Source organism: Armigeres subalbatus, chromosome 1, assembly GCF_024139115.2.
Source record: "Armigeres subalbatus isolate Guangzhou_Male chromosome 1, GZ_Asu_2, whole genome shotgun sequence".
NCBI lineage: Eukaryota > Metazoa > Arthropoda > Insecta > Diptera > Culicidae > Armigeres > Armigeres subalbatus.
This window is the reverse complement of record NC_085139.1, coordinates 143,250,889-143,266,672: the sequence shown is the minus strand read 5'-3', so window position 1 is coordinate 143,266,672 and position 15,784 is coordinate 143,250,889.

Below are 15,784 nucleotides of genomic sequence, written 5' to 3'. Positions count from 1 at the left end.
GTGGAAAGGCTTGGATAAGCTGAAATTTATAACGATCTGTCTTATCCACAGTTTAAAGCGGACGCAACGAGCACAAAGCTCAAACAGGAAGGCACTAAAAAGGTGAAAACCATCATCACGCCATCATTATCTCTCTCAGCTTTATTGCCGCTGGTTTTCACGGCCTTTTTGGATGAATTAGTAATCCTTGGCAATGGAAACTTAATATTTTTAGCTGTAACTGCAACATGCATTCTATGATTCAATTTGATTCAAATTGAATCAAAGTTTACTTATGCATATTAATAAAAAAAATCTACTATAGAAAGAAATAATTTGAGTATGATGTAATTTATGGTTAAAATGACGTTTTAAATATAACATAGTAGGTACGTGACACAAAACCTAGTACGAGGAAATAAAAAACCGTAGAATGTAATTTGTTCTGAAAATCGAGCAAGACTTAAACAGGGGAGGGGTCGCGTTTCTTGTTTTGAAAAACCTTCAAATGTCAAATTTGGTTCCATTTGCTTGATTAGATCTCGTTATGCTTTTAAGTAGATCAAGTTATGTAGAAATTTGTGCTTCATTTGTATGGGAGCCCTCCTACCAGAGAGGGTAGGGGTCTGGTATAATATCCTGTGCTCAGATGATACTGTAATGCCTCATAATATAAAAGTTCGGCAGTAAAACCATTTTTTGTTTTTCAGAAAAGAAAATCAATGCCCATTTAATTCTAGAAATTTAAATTTATTTCAATAATATCACAACGATTACCAATGCCCAATTTATTTTGAAAATTTTAAGGCTCAAATTACCGTCATCCAGTCATTGACGAGAAAGACAGTCACGTGCTCGTACCACCCCCCAGTAATAAAACCATCCACCGAGGAAAAAAAGCAGTCTCCAGCTGGATGGGGGAAGTATTTTTGTTTCCAAACTACATCATTCAATAGCGAAGACATAACTATATCAGGTGGATGCTTCATTTGGTTGTATTTCGCTTTAGTTTTCAAAAAAACTGCCTTTTGCAACATTTTTTCCCAAGAGGGGAAATCGACGATTTACTCTCATGCTCTCTTATATATGAGAGCTTATATATACAGAGCTACTGGTTCAATCAATTATTGTTTGTTTTTGCTCTGTAGAATCAAACTGTCAAAATCTGTTCATAATTTGCAGGCACCCTGTAAATAGAGGAATATTTCGGAATAACGAACAGTTCAAACATACTTTTGGATTAAAGTTAAGTAAAAACTTGCGAATAACCATTTTGAATCGTAAGTTTAAGGGACGATTCAAATATGACGTCCACAACTTTTTGAGATTTCTAGACACCCCCATCCCCCCTCTGTCACGCTTTTTTGTATACCTAATACATGTAGTGTCACAAAATCTTAGACCTCCCCCCCTCAAACCTGTGACATCTTTGTTGAACGACCCCGTACTGGTGTATTTGCACGTAACTTAAGATCAATGCAAAATTTCGGCTAAAACTTGAATTTTCAGATAAAAAATTTTAAGAGGTAAGGTAACCCGGGGCAAGTGAAAATACGGGTACTATGGCTGCCAATGAATCGATGAACGTTTTTTTTGGTAACAATGTCCTAGAAAGAAGAAGCAGAAATATCAACGAATTCACCCGAAATAAAATATTTGGAGTCAAAACCATTTGAGACATCATACTAATGCTAATGCTTCATCATGACTATATTTACTTTTATTTTAAAATTCAATGGATTTCCAACAAAATAGTCGCTTTTAAATTTATCATTGATGTGGAAAATGTTGAGCAATTTAGTAATTGTGTGACATCGAAACCGATTTAAAAGTTTTCTCTTTTTTAAAAAGAGAATGTTGTTTCAAATGAGAGCACGGTAATAATGAATAAAATACATTTCTGTACGCTAAACGTGTTCAGAAAGCTCACCCATTTTAATGCACTTATCCTTAACCGAACTGTTTCCCATTGTTTCCTATTATTGGCTCAAAAGTAATGACCAAAATATGTTCAATTTGTGTTCAATTCTCAAGGCAACATTACCGCTAGGTGAAATCACCAGTCTTTTGGTAAACTTCTTTTTTGCCGAATTTCATTTGATTTGCTCAATAATAATGGAAAGTTCAAAAGCGCGTTACACTTTAATAATGTCACTTTAATTGAAATTTGGCGTCAAATACAATTTACTTGTTTACATTTTGAGGTGGAGAGTCTCAACGAACTTGAACAGAACTCGACGAAGGGCAGGTGGACGCAACGTATAGTCCAGATTGTGTGGGCCTTGATTAGCAGACCTCATGAAGAGCTAAACTTTGGTTTGGCATGGATGCTCCAGATGGTACCTCGACACGTTCTTCCGCCTATCCGCAATGCGCAGAATTCCCAACGTTTCACCCATTTTCCGAATGCTATTTGGCCGAAGTCCACTAGGCCGAAAGTTGTTTGGCCGAATATACGACCATTTGGCTAAAAAGGTCATTTGGCCGAATAGGTTATTTGGCCGAGTATAACATTTGACCAAATAGGTTATTTGGCCGAACAGATCATTTGAATGAACATGTCATTTGGCCGAGCAGCATATTTGGCCGAATAGGTCGTTTGAAAAATGGCCAGATGGTTTTCAACCTAATGATTTGTTCGGCCTAGTGGCATTTGGCCAAACGGCTTTCGGCCGAATAAGTTTCCCCCCATTGCTCTATGCGACGAACATAAAATTACTGTTTTTAACGAAGGGAAACAAAAAAATCTACGATGATTCAACTCAGCCATGAGCGTTTAGGTGCTGAATTGGGGATGTCAAAACTTACGATTGATTTAAATCGTGTGTAAGTTTTGATATTTTGAAGTTTTCCCCACACTGCGTCGGAGCAGAATAGATTCACCGCGTGGGGCTGTCCGAGTAGTCTGCGAACAAGGCGGGAGCTGAATGACTCAATGGTTAAGCAGTAACCCGAATGGATCAAGGGCATGGGAAACCGGTGAATCAGAATAGGCTAGGATCACCACCGGCAAGTGGTTGAGTAAATCAGTATTATTATTTTGCATACAGGGGTTTGGTCGGTAGCTGATCGGTACTTTGAATGTCAAATTTCTTGTTTTGGTTTGCTTGTTCTCAAGTATGAAAATTGGCTGTGATGAACAACATGAACGAGGCACCTTTGAACCGAAAGCTACTTCCAGCCGGACCCAGTCAACACAAAATCGTATATGATGCAACATAAGATGCTAAAGTGGAGGAGATAAGCTTATCCCTTGAAAAAGGTCCAATGCACGGGACCGAAACGTCGGGCTATGCCAAACTTATTTATCATCAGACTAAGGCCGGAGTGGCCTGTGCTTCACATAAAAGACTTCTCCATTCAGCTCGGTTCATGGCTGCACTTCGCCAACCACGCAGTCTGCGGAGGGTCCGCAAGTCGTCCTCCACCTGATCGATCCACCTTGCCCGCTGTGCACCTCGCCTTCTTGTTCCCGTCGGATCGTTGTCGAGAACCATTTTCACCGGGTTTCTGTCCGACATTCTGGCTACGTGCCCGGCCCATCGCAGTCGTCCGACTTTCGCGGTGTGAACGATGGATGGTTCTCCCAACAGCTGATGCAACTCGTGGTTCATTCGCCTCCTCCACGTACCGTCCGCCATCTGCAACCCACCATAGATGGTACGCAACACTTTCCTTTCGAAAACTCCCAGTGCGCGTTGGTCCTCCACGAGCATCGTCCAGGTCTCGTGTCCGTAGAGAACTACCGGTCTTATAAGCGTTTTGTAGATAGTAAGTTTGGTACGGCGGCGAACTCTATTCGATCGGAGCGTCTTGCGGAGTCAAAGTGCGTACGATCTCCAGCCACTATGCGTCTCCGAATTTCTCTGCTGGTATCGTTATCGGCGGTCACCAGTGAGCCCAAGTACACGAATTCTTCAACCACCTCGATTTCGTCACCACCGATACAAACTCGTGGTGGGTGGCTCACATTAACCTCTCTTGAGCCTCTTCCTATCATGTACTTCGTCTTCGACGTGTTGATGACTAGTCCAATCCGTTTAGCTTCGCTTTTCAGTCTGATGTAGGCTTCCTCCATCCTCTCAAAGTTACGTGCCATGATATCAATGTCGTCGGCGAAACCAAATAACTGGACGGACTTCGTGAAAATCGTACCACTCGTGTCAATCCCTGCCCTTCGTATTACTCCCTCCAAAGCGATGTTGACTAGCAGACACGAAAGACCATCACCTTGCCGTAACCCTCTACGGGTTTCGAAGGGACTCGAGAATGCCCCTGAAACTCGAACTACGCACATCACCCGATCCATCGTCGCCTTGATCAACTGTATCAGTTTATCCGGAAATCCGTTTTCGTGCATTAGCTGCCATAGCTGGTCCCGATCGATTGTATCATATGCGGCTTTGAAGTCGATAAATAGATGATGTGTGGGCACGTTGTATTCGCGGCATTTCTGCAATACCTGACGTATGGCGAACACCTGGTCTGTGGTAGAGCGTTCACCCATAAATCCCGCCTGGTACTGCCCCACGAACTCTCTTGCAATTGGTGTTAGTCGACGGCATAAAATTTGGGAGAGTACCTTGTAGGCGGCGTTCAGCAATGTGATTGCGCGGTAGTTGCTACAATCCAGCTTATCGCCCTTTTTGTAGATGGGACACACGACACCTTCCATCCACTCCTGCGGCAGAACCTCATCCTCCCAAACCTTGGTAATCACCCAGTGCAGCGCTCTAGCCAGTGCTTCACCACCGTGTTTAAACAGCTCTCCTGGTAGTTGGTCAACTCCAGGGGCTTTGTTGTTTTTCAGCCGGCCGATCTCCTCCTGGATTTCCTGGAGATTCGGAGCCGGAAGTCGCATGTCCTGCGCGCGTGCTCCTAGGTTCATTACCATACCGCCACCGTTGTCTGCCATATCGCCATTTAGGTGCTCTTCGTAGTGCTGCCGCCACCTTTGGATCACCTCACGCTCGTTCGTAAGAAGGTTCCCGTTTATGTCCTTACCAGGGATGGGAAAAATCAAATTTTCAAAAAATCGAGGATGATCAAACTTACCCGCGATCTTACTTTTAAATTATCAAGTGATAAAAACTCGCCAGCGATTAGGAATCGTTTGAAAATCGTATCTTGATTTGAAGCGTTTACCGTTACATTTAGAACTATTTTTCCTTACTATCATCAAACCATAACGCCAAATAGAAGATATAACGGGACTGTTGACAATTAGCTGATATTAGTAAAGATTAATGTTTGAATGAAAATTCTGTGTTTACTATCGTTTGAGTGCAACATTTGAGAAGTTGTCACCGGCGACAACTCGCCTACTGTTTTCACGTGAAAAGTTTTCACATGAAAATTCCAATCATTATCGTTTGATAATGATTCAGCACAACACTGGTCCTTACACATATCGGGCTGTGGCACGTGGCCCTTACGTGAACGGTTCAACTTCTCATAGAACTTTCGTGCGTTATTAGCGCGGTACAGTTCCTCCGTCTCTTCACGGTCTCGATCTTCCTGCTGGCGCTTTTTCCTCCGGAAAATCGAGTTTTGTCTGTTCCGCGCCCGTTTGTATCGTGCCTCGTTCGCCCTCGTGCGGTGTTGCAGCAATCTCGCCCATGCTGCATTCTTCTCCTCTCAACTAACTGCTCACATTCGCCGTCATACCAGTCGTTTCTCTGATCCGGAGCCACCGTGCCTAGTGCAGCGGTTGCGGTGCTTCCAATGGCGGATCGAATATCTCTCCAGCCATCTTCAAGAGATGCTGCGCCTAGCTGCTCTTCCGTTGGGAGTGCCACTTCCAGCTGCTGCGCGTAGTCTTGGGCTAGTCTACCGTCTTGTAGCCGCCCAATGTTAAGCCGCGGCGGACGACTCCGACGCGTGTTGATCACCGTCGAGAGTTTTGAGCGCAGACATACTGCGACGAGGTAGTGGTCGGATTCAATATTCGCACTGCGGTAAGTGCGTACGTTCGTGATGTCGGAGAAGAATTTACCGTCGATTAGAACGTGGTCGATTTGGTTTTCCGTTACTTGATTAGGTGATTTCCATGTGGCCTTGTGGATATTCTTACGGGGAAGAAAGTGCTTCGGACTACCATTCCGCGGGAGGCTGCGAAGTTTATGCATCGTTGGCCGTTGTCGTTCGATACGGTATGCAGACTATCCGGTCCGATGACCGGTCTATACATTTCCTTTCCTACCTGAGCGTTCATGTCACCGATGACGATTTTGACGTCCCGCAGTGGGCATCCATCGTATGTCTGCTCCAGCTGCGCATAGAACGCTTCTTTCTCGTCGTCGGATCTCCCTTCGTGTGGGCAGTGCACGTTGATGATACTATAGTTGAAGAAACGGCCTTTTATCCTCAGCTTGCACATCCTTGCGTTGATTGGCTGCCACCCAATCACGCGTTGGCGCATCTTTCCCAGCACTATGAAGCCGGTTCCCAGCTCGTTGGTGGTGCCACAGCTTTGGTAGAAGGTAGCCGCTCGATGCCCGCTTTTCCACACTTTCTGTCCTGTCCAGCAGACTTCCTGCAGCGCTACGACATCGAAGTTGCGGGGATGTAATTCATCGTAGATTATCCTATCGCAACCTGCGAAGCCTAGCGACTTGCAGTTCCATGTTCCAAGCTTCCAATCGTGATCCTTTATTCGTCGCCCAGGTCGTTGCCGATTGTATCGAGTCGTATTATCTTCTATGTCGTTCGTAATAGTTGTTTTTAAAGGCGGCTTATTGGGCCTGCGCAAACCTCCTGTCTCGTCGGAGGGCCGTCGTGTCAGGGCTGTTTAGCGTCCCACCTAACACCAGGACTTGGGCTTGTGCGCTTTGAGCGGCACACGGTCGCTTTGGCGGAGCCTACTTGCGGATACATGCAGCTTTTTATAGAGGTTTAACAGGGCCCACTGTCAAACCCCACCACATCCTAGGCAGGCGCCACAACTCGCAGATGGCCTGGGGAGGGATCGTCAAGCCCTTGGACATAGTCCCTGCTGCCCACCTATGCCAAACTAGCCGTCTTAATTAAATTAGACTGAGAAAGCCAACGTCAATCTCCTACAATTTGGCATCTTATGTAATATAATATACGATCTTGTGTTGACTGGGGAATCTTTGGACCAACCACGACACTCTTCCGATCACCGTTGAAGTGCTTAGTAAGGGTATGCGATAACACACTTTTTCCTAACGAAACGAAACGAAATTTTAAATATCTATGATGATTCGAAACGAAATATAGATTTACTTTCAGGACTTCGAAATGATTCGAAATCAAGGTCAGTTTAATTCGAAATTTTACGAAACGAAACGAAATTTGAATTTTTTCCGCGGAATTTTTATTAAATTGGTATTACATTATGTACGGAGTTTCGACTTCACTTTTCATAGTAAAATAACTGTTTTGCGCCCGACAGAGTTATTATAACAGAAGAAGCAGCCTGTGAAAAATCGCCGCTTTCCCGTTTATATACCATTGAAGCAATACCGCAGCATTTTTGACGCTTTCAATGGAATACATCGTGGAGCGTGTCCTCCCGAAAGTTAAGAATTATGTGATATAGCATGAAGCCTTTTTTCATATTGACTAATCAGGTTGGTTTTATGGTATTGAGCTTCCTCGAAATTAGAAAATATAGACATAGATTTTATTTTTTATCCAGTGGGATACACAGCCGTATCCAAAACCAAAACTGTTTGTATGACGCTGATGAACTGGCAGCAAGGCCAACTTCCGACGAGATTCACATGGAAAAATAAAATAAATATGCAGGTATTATCTATCACAAAATCGAGCTTGTTTTATCGCTGACAATGTCGCTGGCACCAAATTGAAGTTCGGAAGTCGAGTTCCAACGCTCTTCCGACAATGGTACACAGAAAAAAAATTCCGTGGTAGAAACTACTATTTTGTAGACTACAGAGCTTTAAATCTACTATCAAATTTCAGTTAATATGTTACGATGGTATCAGAGAATTTCACCACTGTTTCAGTTCATTTGACAACATTCCACATGGGTCACAGTTGATTTTTACTGCGCGAATGCAAAATCAAACGGGTTTGTTATCTGCTGAAAATCGTCGGTGCATATTCTTATAATAACCCTCGGAATGGTAGTTTCGAATGCAATATTTTTTTGCATAACTCAAATTTTGTTTTGACGATAATGATGTCGGAAGTAAGTTCGGGGCTGTACACTAATACAGTGTACACTAATTACGTAAGCAACTTTTCAGGTTAAGAAAATTATTTTGAGCTTTTTAGTGGAATGTCTTCACTTGTCAAAAGACGGGAGGTCGTGGGTTCAATCCCAGGTCCGTTCCATTCTCCTACTTTGTATCTTTCTCTTTATTTCTCATGTTCTAGCAATCGCTAGAACTGGAAATGGACTTCCATACCGTTTCCATTACTATTCCTATACCTTCAACTTGAGTATTCTATCAGTAATCTGCTAGAATTGGAAATGAACTATAGAGCTCGTTTCCTACATCCAATTAGATAGAAATTCCATCAGTTACCTTCTCCTATCTATCACATTGGCAGCTCGTTAACCAAGAAGGACCTCTGCCTCTCCAACCTAACCCAGGAATTCCAAAAAATTCCGCATGAACTCGTGGCAAGTGCAGAGGTATATTCGGCTTGCAGTGGGCGAGTGATTGCATCATCATTTCCTCCCCCTTCCCTACATTGACTTGCATTCTGACGTGGCAGGCGCCAGTATGACCTAACAAATGAGATCACCAGTACTTGTACATTGAAGATGTGTGCTAGTCCCAAGCAAACATCTGTTGGTTCCCTGTGCAAGAACAGCTGATCTGGTCATAGTGGAGTAGCAACTACGAGCAGTCAATCAAGCTCAAGCTCAAGCTCAAGCTCCCATTGAATTCCACCACTTAATTATATCTTGACAGATACGTATTTCGACCTCAACAGTAAGGCCGTCTTCAGTGTCTCGTACTTGACTCGACTGACCCCCTTCCCCCCATGCAAGATTTTTCCCATACAACTCATTTTTTATTTATATGGAGTGTAAGAAAATGGCAGACCCTCCTACCCCCATAAGTGCTTACGTAATTAGTGTACGACCCCTTCGGAAGTAAAACGTTGGAAGTCGGAATTCAATTTACTGCTGGCGACACATTAATAGCATACATTTTCCCCCTAAAAGAATCCTGTAAACCTTTCTAAAATGCACAATATGTATTTCACAAATGTGACCGCAAAGTTTATACGGCATCAGTTTATAGATATGAAATAATTTTCCTTTCTCATACAAAAAGATGTATCAAAAGGCTATCATTCCTTCCAAATTCATACTTTTTATGGGAGGCTCGACCCATAGTCTTATATACAATCAGCTCGACGGTCAGAGCTACTGACTGGTTTTTCCTTGTATATTTGTTATTGCATATGAGACATGCAAACAATTCCATCATCAATCGACTTCAATTAAAAGACAGGAACATCGTCTTCGACCAGAGGTCGTACAGACTGGACACTTAACAAATATACAACGGACAGAACACACCCAGTGGACCGGTGGAGAATTTTTCGATCACGAAAAATTTCCTCCTTACCGGGGCGGGAATCGAACCCACGCTCATGCGTCTAAACGATGTCGCGAAGCGCACGGCCACGAAGCCCACCTTAAGTGCAAGAGACATTAGTTATAGTCAGTATGAGCTGAAAGCAATCATGAGGAAAAAACTTTCAGCAATTTTGCAAATTTCATGCGAAGATCTAGAAATGCCCACAAATCTGCAATGCTCCGTACATATTGTGCAAATAATCAAAGAAGAGCTTAGCTTAACTTGATTAACTGTACACATCGTATTTGCAAATCATGATTGGCCGTGAAACAGCGAATATACACAGCTCACTTATTGTATAATCTACTTTGGATAAAAAAAAAGTTATACACCTGGTTGTAATATGTAGTAAGCGTCTCAAGCAAAGGCGAGCAAAGGCGTAGGATTGCCAATCCGGAGATGGTTTGATTCTCGCATAGCGTATCCATTGTACTTGCCACACAAGATACTCATGCAATGGAGGGCAATGGAGGCCAAGTTTCAGTTAGAATGTAGAATTATTGAAGAAGATGAAGTAAGCGTTAATAAAAAATGAACATATAGCATACAGTTTTGAAAGTAGTTTTATGATTTAGTGCAGCGGCGCAGCCAACATTTTTTATAATATAAAGTATGGTTTAGGTTTAAATTTGATTCGAAATTCCGCGGAATTCTGTTAAATTTCGTTAGAAGCTAATTTTTTCTAGCGAAATTTTTGTAATTTTACGAAACGAAACGAAATTAAGAAATCAGATTTCGCCATGCTCGAATTTTTCGAAATACCGCATATGCTTAGTGCTTAGGACTTGAGCTGATCTATGAATATGCTGACCAGCACTGCAGTGTTGAGTAGAATAGATCCACCGCCGGGGACTATCTGAGTAGATTGTGAGCACATTGAGAGCAAAATGGCTCAAAAAAGGAGTGCATGGTACAATGAAAAGACCTAAATAGTTCAAAACTTACTGGCACAAACTAGGGCCGAAGGGCTCAAAAGTTAGTCAGAACTTCGAAGAGAGGCACTGTGTAGTATGTCGTTTTGGGTGGAGTGTGCTAAGTACTAAAATTAGAAGCATTAGTACTAGAACGCTAGTGGCACTGCAGCCATTAATAATATTTTATCAAATTATGCTTCTATAAGCTGAACATGGCTGTTTACTATGTACCATGTTGAAGTAAATGTTTCATTTTAAAAATACTGTATCGCTCATAAAAAAAACTACTCTTCCGTTCATTTTTTGTCACAACGAAAAATACGCGCCAGATAGTCATTTGGGTATTGTTAGTCACGGCTGGAGGCGTTCCCTACTGTAGCACTCTTCCGGTAGGTCGATAGGCAACTACTATAGCACGTGTACTGTACTGTACATAAAAAATTCCCTTTTTGTAAGAAAAAACAAAAATGGTTTCATATCAAATTCGTCGAACTGATTCGATTAGTATATAACACTATGGGTCGAGCCTTCTAGTTGATTCAAAAGTATAAGATTGCTAAGGTCGTTCCTGTTAGCGTGACTAACATCTAGGTTACATCGACCTGGCAGCCAAAGTACCGGTACTACAACTGTCAAGCCACATCGATGTTGGCAATGAAACCAAGCAAGCACTACAACATGATACATAAATTATGGCAAATTGAAGCTTATTGAAGCATAATGTGGCAAAATAATTTAAATGACTACAGCGCGTGCCACCAGCGTTCTAGTACTTTATGCCTCTACTGGCTTTCTATAAGAATATTGTTTTTGAAGAGAACATATAGCCCTTCAATACACTCAGTGTACGAGAAAGGCAAAAACACGCACTTTGGAGAGCAGCCATGGAGCAATGCTAGCAATTTCTGAGATAAACGTGCCCAAGGGTGCTGAGATTTTGCCTAAAACTATTGATCTGTATCGTAGAAATCGGAAAACTCGGTGATAATTAGTTCAACAACAGTGTTTGGTCGTTGTCTTGGAGTTGCGTAAGTCGGATAAAGTCTCAAACAAATTGTTCAAATGTACTTCAATACATAAAGAATTATGTATTTTTGCCATTTAGTGTTACGTGTCATCCTTAAAATTAAACAAAAACCAAATAAAATATGGATATCGGTAAACGACTCCGTAAATCATAAAGTCAGAAACATTTAGGAAACAACAGTGCAAAAAGAAAACAAAATCAGGTTCCCAAACACTTTGTTCGATGGCCTTCTTGCAGTACACACCAGTTAAGCATCTTTCAACCTTGTTGGAGAACTTGTTACTTCAAGACGAAGCGGACAACCTCCGTCCAGTCCACCCGCCCTGCGCCGAGGTATCGTCACTGGACCTCTAAATCTCACCAAACCGAAATCGGAACAGTCTCTCACGATGGCCTGTGACCGAGCATGCACATCCCGTTGCCGCAGTGATGCTGGCGGCTAAACTGACTTTCGTTTTGCGCCTTCTGTTGTTGCTATTGACTGGCGGAAAATTCTCATGCACTTGGCTTGGGTGCCCGATTCTCGACGGACGATAAAGAAAAGGAAGTTAACGAATGAACGAAACGTGGTCGGACGGTGGGCTTTCATGCAGTAATTTTCTTTGAATTTTAGATAAATAACACTAATTCAGTACTTTTCTGTTATGCTGCTTCCTCATATGATGTATTTTTTCGCATATTCTGCGTTAAATTGGGAAAATATAAGGCTTGAATTTTCAATCTTTTTATCTTGAAACATGCCCAAGGAAAAACTAATAGCTGTTAGATTCATAGAATTTGCATCACAGACTTTGGAAAATGTTCATTTTAACGCTTATCCCCCAATAGTTTAGAGACCTTAGAGTGAAGGTGATGTAGAAATCTGGAGCTGGCATACCACAATACAAAAAGTATCGTATAAACCGTAAAGTGGCGGAGACGACAATCAACGTTGTTAGCAAACAGAAAACAACCCGGGGTTTTGATTGACGACAAACTCAACTTCAGCTAACCCATTTATCGCGTTTGCAAGCAAGCCTCGACAGCAATTGTGGCGCTTTCGAGAATGACGGCCAACAACTAGGGGGTGCTCTAACAAGCAAAGGTTGTTGTTGTGGCAGTATCGATACTCAGGTGCTTCAAGAGGACCTCTTCAGGGACTTTTGACGAGAGTAACCGAGTCACGGTTGGAAAAGCTCAAGGGATTTACAGGCGTCCTGTCAATTAAATATGCCCGCTACCAGTTGTTACCGTGGACTTCAATAAATATTGTTAGTTGTTAATTATTTTGTTAGTACAGTCTCTACATGTTGATGTTTTATATCTCAATATCTCCCCCTATGTCGATGGTTTCCTCAGTCCCTTCAATCTTTATACATTTGGGCTTTCTACATCGCGATAACCTCCCTATCTCGATAGGTTATGATAGCATTATGTTCAGGACATAAGGAGAGTATGTCGATATGTTCAAATTTTTAGGCTATTAGACCATCTTTGGACAATAACAAACACGTCAACAACAGGAAACGACATTTGTTTAGTTGTCGTTTGTCGAGCTTTTGTGGATCTAGAACCCATTTCAATTTGCCATCCATTCCTCAATCTCTCCCTATCTCGATGGTCCCTTCAATATAGAGATGTGGAGAGGCGACTGTAATAGTTGAAACAAGTTTCAAGGGGGCCGGTAGTTCTGGATTGCTTCTTTTTCCATTATTTTTCTTCGTCCACAGGTCATTCAAATTTATATGCATTAAAAATAGCCATTGATGTTTTGACGCATGTAAAAACTAACGTCAAGCCCACTGCGCATTCCTTTGGCGAACATGTGCCCATGCTGAGCCTCCTGACTAGTGGGTGATCAAGAGTAGCGGCAAGCATCAGCCCCGGCAGAAGCAGCATTAAAACACAGAGACGGTTTCGGTTCGTATGAGGAGCTGAGCTCCTTCGCGATCGACGACGGGCAGTATGCAACGTATTCGGGATGAATGCCTACAACTAGAGGACCGTGGTGACCGGATGGTGCGGTGGTAAAGGAAGGCCGCGGCAGTTGTGTAGTGTGAAGAGAGAAACCTACGGTGCGGTGTATCATTTAGCATGTTTTCTTTCCGTTTTAATGTTGCTCCTTTTTTATTATTATTTTCTCGATTCTCATTCTTCACTTCACACAACACTAATATTCAATTTAAAATGTTTTAACAGACGGGACCACACACATACAGGCACGCGCGAAACCGGCTCACAAGTCGTCAGAGGTGATCGAAGCGATGATCATTCTCCCGGCTGCTGCCTTGGCCGCGTAAGCCTTTGGGATCTGGGTATCTTTTTTTTTGCTTTCGTGGCTTGATTCCTCTTGAAGGCAGCTTGTTAGCAAGAAGAATAAAAACAGCAAGAAAAAGTGATGACGGTCGTTTGGATGATGACGATGATCATGAGGTGTATGTTTAGGCAACCAACAGGCGGTCAGAAGCATAAGCCAAGAAAGCTGAATGCGCAGAAGTAGGAGTAGAGGCGCGATCGTTTTAAGCATTTGAACTACGCGGCTGCGATGAGTGCATGTTTTTGCACGCTTGGGAAGAATCACACAATATTGTTATGAATTTATTTCAAATTAGCCCATTGGAAATTCAATTTATTGGGCTCGCGTTGTCAACTATTTTCCTTTGTGTTGTGTTTCCCAAGAGTGCCTATGCCAAGAGCGTGCAGAAGAGCGACGAACGACTCTTCACAAGATATAAATAAGCTTTCGGTATCTGGAGACGGTTGTTTGATGATCTTGGGTATGTGAACCAAAACAGTTATTGGTAAGGTGGACGGCAAAACCAAACAACGGTAGGCGATGCGCGCAGGAAATCGAGAGTGCGGAATGCGAGATTATAAACGCGCTTTATGTGAGCTCAAGATAACGAGAAAGGCATTGGAAGCAGCTTTAATTTATTGAAAAGCGTTTTCGGAAAATGGGATTTTTATCTTTGGATGTGAACGAGCAGCTTTCACGTTTTGTTCATACTTTTGGTGGAAAGGATTTAGTAGTTACAATGTTTGCAGAAGTGGGTTCGAGGGACTACGTTGATTCCGTGCACAACAATGTCTGCCTTTTGTAGTGAAAATATACCAATATTGTAGTTCTTAGTTTCAAGCAGAAAGTGATGCAAGAGTATAATTTGAAATTCAAAATATGTACACACATCATGATTTGGAAATATTATTGCTGCTGAATTAAATCATTTTTTTGCTTTTTTGAACTTCTAAGTATAAGAGAAAGCTTGCTATGTAGCATCCACAAAGCATGTTGTAGCAGCAAACATTGACAGTTTTAAAAAATGTTACATGCATATTGTACTCAAATAGGCAAATTTTGGGCATAATTAGATGTGTTGTAACTATGTCAAATATTATCCGATTTAGACAATTCCGGGATGCCTGAACTAGAAATTTAATGTAGTTTCACCATATGTTCATCGAACCGACCATGGCCATCGGATACCGGAGATATTCCGGGTTTTTCGAAGGTGGGTTCAGAACCGTAAATTTGTGGTGGGTATTAAGATAAGTGGTGGTTAGAAACAGAATAATATTAGTAACCACAAATAAAGTAGGGCTCTTTCTGATTGGAACCATATGTTGAAATTCGAAATCGGACCAGTATCAAGTGAGATATGGCCATTTGTTTAGAATCGGTGCCGATCGGGAGTTTTAAAAGGGACCAGGCCACAAATTCATTTGAATCAAGCTTTTTGACCGATCTTCCATTATGATTACATTCCAGAAGTCTTCTGTCACGTCTAGAATGAAAAACCAACCAAAAAGACGGATTCTGAAGTCGCTGGGGTACCCCCGGGGAACCCGTAGAGGGGACATTTCAGTTTTGGCACCAAAGTTAGCCATTCGACGGTTCGTTTTTCACGGTTTTCTATCAGGAAGCGAGGTATGAGTATAAAATGGACCATTGATGGCTATGACCGCTTCCGGGATCTACGGATTGTCCCCGGGGAACCCGTAGAAGGGGACATTCCAGTTTTAGCGCCAAAACTGGTCGTTCGACGGATCGTTTTTCATGGTTTTCTATCGGGAAGCGAGGAATGCGTATAAAATGGACAATTGATGGCTTTGACCGCTTCCGGGACCTACGGATTGTCCTCGGGGAACCCGTAGAAGGGGACATTTCTGTTTTAGCGCCAAAACTGGTTAATCGACGGTTCGTCTTTCATGGTTTTCTATAAAGAAGTGAGGTATGCGTATAAAATGGACAATTGATGGCTTTGACCGCTTCCGGGACCTACTAATTGTCCTCGGGG